The sequence below is a fragment of the Brachycentrus maculatus genome, unplaced genomic scaffold (assembly GCF_059751285.1).
Source record: "Brachycentrus maculatus isolate JH-2025_06_01 unplaced genomic scaffold, ASM5975128v1 h1tg000445l, whole genome shotgun sequence".
Taxonomy (NCBI): Eukaryota; Metazoa; Arthropoda; class Insecta; order Trichoptera; family Brachycentridae; genus Brachycentrus; species Brachycentrus maculatus.
Genome location: NW_028281193.1, coordinates 60,618 through 64,990, shown reverse-complemented (window position 1 = coordinate 64,990; position 4,373 = coordinate 60,618).

The window sequence follows — 4,373 nt, the reverse complement described above, 5'->3', positions numbered from 1 at the left end:
TTAAGTTTTGGAAATATTATTTAAACTCTAAACACACTTCCTTTTTTGTTTTAAAAATAATATTAAAAAAATTACATGTTAATAATGACTTTCAATAAAAAGTATTTAAAAATTTCAATGTGTTAGGTTACTTTAGGTGTACCCTGTCTTCATAAAACGAGGAATTATTTATTCCTCTTGAGAAATATTAAAATGGAATATTTGTTCAAATTACCGTCTTTATCACTTTAAAACAAAAGGTTGTCAAGGGAAATTAATAACTTGTTATTTTTCCATCGAAAGTAACTATAATACCATAATTACGTGTGTTTACCCTCACCGGATAATTACTGGAGATTCCCTCTATGACGCAGGTAAGGGGACGCACCGAATGTTCCGGCTTACTTTCTGGCCAATCTCTGGGTTATTCCTGGAATAAATGGCGTGTTGACTAATGAATATCCTATTAGGATTATATTACTGGAATATCCTCTGTTTGGGGATGATAATCTCCGTTTGTGAAGGTGTCGGCGGGTGCCGCTGGCCGCAGGTTTACCCCAAAGGAATGCGAATTATCTTAGTTTACGAAGATCAGTTAATTTTTCCCACTGTTTGACCTTTCCGACTGATCCAAATATATACCTAGGATATAGCAACATATCGTGAGAACAAAATTCCTAATTTTTACCTTAAAGGTACAGATAGGCATGCTAATAAAGTATGCTTAAAACGAGCATGCTCTCTAGCTGTAAACATTTGCTTAAGACAAGCATACTCATTTACATATATCGATACTATTACGCTCATAAGTAAACCTATTCAGACGCGTTCAAAGCAAGCTCCTTCCACCCACGCTGCAGGTAGCATGCTTGAAAATCGAGCGACTGTCCATTTTTGAGCATACTCGAAATGAGCATGCTTTTTTCTAGCAAAGTGCATATGCTACTTAGTAGTAATTTCTCAATAGTTGCATGCTTTTATTTATATATTGAACATGTCTATCTAGACATTAACACTAGAACTATCAAATAATCCTGTATTTTTTTAAAGAACAAATATAGTACATATAAAAATATATATTGAAAAAAAATGAAAATAAAGTGTCATTTTTTCTAGTTTCTGTATCATAACCTACTCTAAAAAGCTATACCAACGTTTAAAAAAATAATGTACATATATATGTACATACTTATTAATATCATTTTCACCATATTTATTATCTTATTTAATAAATGAAGGAATAAACGGATGAATCATATATATTTTCTTCGAGGAAATGAAAACATCAGACAAAATTATTTATTCACAAAACATAAATTATTGATCAGAACTTATACAAAACTACCCTTGAATATTTTAAATATCGAAATGTAAAAAAAAATCAAAAGCGACTCATAACTATTACTGACCTATGTTTTGTTGTCTAAACATTAAAGCATGTTGGAACTTGTATATTTATCATAACATTTATGATAATCTAAAGCACCTTGTTAAAAATTATTTTCTTTTAATTTTATGGTGTTATTTACCAACTGCAGTCTGTACTATCAGTGGTAGAAAATTTTATTTGCACACCATGACTCATTCTCTGTTATCCGGACACAATCTTCATTCCGAAGATGAAATCCATACAATATAATCAGTTATCACCGAAACAACATTTTAGAGCTTTTTCCATTACGGGCATGATATGGGGTAGGTTGTAAACATATTTATCGGCACTAATGAAAGTTAATACTTTAAGTAAATTTTTGATACTAGTAATTATTTTTAAAGCTTACGAATTTACATTTGACGGACTTTGTATTGATAAGAATTCAAATAGGTTTTTGGAAAGCACTCGTGTAAACAACTTTTACATAACGTCTTGCAGCTTTATCACGTTATAACAAGTAAAATATCTTTCTTACACATACACACACTTATAATTTCAAAAACAAAAACACACATTATTTCAAAAATTGAAACATATATACAACACACCGAAATTTTAGCGATGATGTTATCAATCATGGGTAATATACGGAATGTTACATGGTATATACAGTGATTATATAATCCCAGCCAATGACATGTCTTTAACCCTGTAAATACCCAGATTACCATTCGTTTTTCCATCTTAGTCGTATTTAATCTAGACATAATCTTGATATAAATTAGTAAATCCAGCATTTATGAAAATATTTTTTAAATATACACTTAATAGTGTGAATAAGTAAATCTCATTAAAATATTAGACGAATGGATACACAATTACAAACATGTTATTTTTATTTGTTTAATCTGAAAATATGAAAGAAATTAATTAATTCCGTCACTTATTCGTTTCATCAATTAATTTGACAAAAAATACACTTGATTTATTGAATGTATACGATTATTGTACATTAATATTATTATTACAAACACTTCCAAAATAGCGAAATATTGTTCTATTAATTTATGGCTTCTCGTTTTAATGTTTACAAACAACGTTAGAATTAAGTTATTCATTATATGAATTTGTAATATGAAAAGTTGTCCTTTGGTCGCGAGCCAAGCAGCTGTGCACAATTTTTCTCTACAGCATCTGCTTGAATAGCAATGCACCAACGCGTTACTCGAACTTATGCTTTATACAAGGGTGTAGCAAATGCCATTTTGCCTTGATTTGCGCATTTCGATAAAATACCTTTTTTAATGTATTTACCTTGTGCCCATCCCTTGTCGAGCAGAGATTTTTATTAGACAGTTTAATAATAGATTTCACCACACGGTGTTTCGTATATTTGTGAAAATTTTAGATATTCAATGGATGAAAGTTCAGAGTCATTTCTCAGACGAATGTGCGGCAAAACGATGGATGATAGATGTTCGAATGGTAATGTAAGGAAAAAATGTAAGACTGAGATAAGTTTTCAAATACTTGAAAGTGGTCAGGTCAGGAGTTGGAATAATCGGCTAATATGTATGAGGAGATGCATTCATTTGGAAGAGGCAAAAATAGTTTTCATAGACATATTGGTGATGCATTCTATTCTGAATAATATAGTGATCACGCGTTTAATCTCCAATAGAAACAAATTTATCTTTCATTTCAAAATTTAAAATATTTTTTAAAAATTGGACATCAATAAGATTGTACAAAGAAGGATTTGATCTAAACGATGAAGTTTTAATCCATCTTAGTGCTCTATACACCATTGTAGACAAAATAAATAGAATGAAAATTAAATTTCGGTTTTATTTGTAAGAAAAATAAAATCGTCATATTTTGCTTTAGACACTACAAAATTTTTGAGACATACAAACAAAAAAATGTTTTTTTTTTTATAGTGGACTTATGAATCGATCATTTACAAAAGTCATTTTTGTTGTTGGTAAAATTGACATATAAATTAATAATTAAAAGATGTATTTTGAAAATTTTCGATTAATACTTACCACCCTGTGAATATGCATTATATTATTACAAGCAGGTAGTACAGGGTGGTTGATTTAATTGTTCAGCGAGTTGGTACATGCAGACGGCTGTTGACTGCTCCTGTTATCAAAGCAACCCTTAGCATGTGCCAAATTTATGCGTGGTTTTTCAATCATAGTTTAATAACATATCTAAACGGTGTGTCTATTGTACGGAGCAAAGTTTCGTTGTAAAATATTGTAATATTTTTTTCTTTCTGATGTCACGGGTATGCATGAAGAGATGCATAAATGTGGGAGAGGCGAAAAATGTTTACAAAGGCAGAGTAAAGTGGCTGTATATTCTCTCTGCTTTCCCCTGTGGGAAAAATGTATGATAGTTAATTAGTTAGTTAAAAGATATTTGTTCAGCTTTGAGCAAATGATGTTTTCAATATAATTACATAATCAAAATTTGTTTTAAATTTTGTTTACCTAACGCTTCATTCAAATACGCGAAGGCCTAAATAATTTGCGGTTTCTTAATTATATCTTTTATTATTTGGGATCAGTTGATTTTTTAAATTAAAAATAGTATTGATAGACCGTGCCTATAAATGGGGACCCGCGCCCTATAGGCATGTGCTTTAGAAAGTAGTGGAATCGCCAGGTGTGGTTGTTAGATTTACTCTTATTTTTAGGTGCATATTACGTAGGTACCTACCTACTTACCTACCTAGCCATGTGGGATTAAGGAGACTAAGGGAACATACATATTCCACGCGCTGGAAGAACTCATCTATAGGGTCCGCCATCTAAAGTTTTTTTTTTCAACTAGTGCTTATTTCGTGAATGGTAACATTTAGCTCATGTCTGATTTGACAGATAATTAGTTTTATCCTTCCGCTGAGCGAATATGGTTGTGTATACGCTTGAACAACGCTGGAAAATATTGCGACATTACTTTGAAAATCATGGTAATGTTGCAGAATGTGTGCGAAAATTGCGTACGG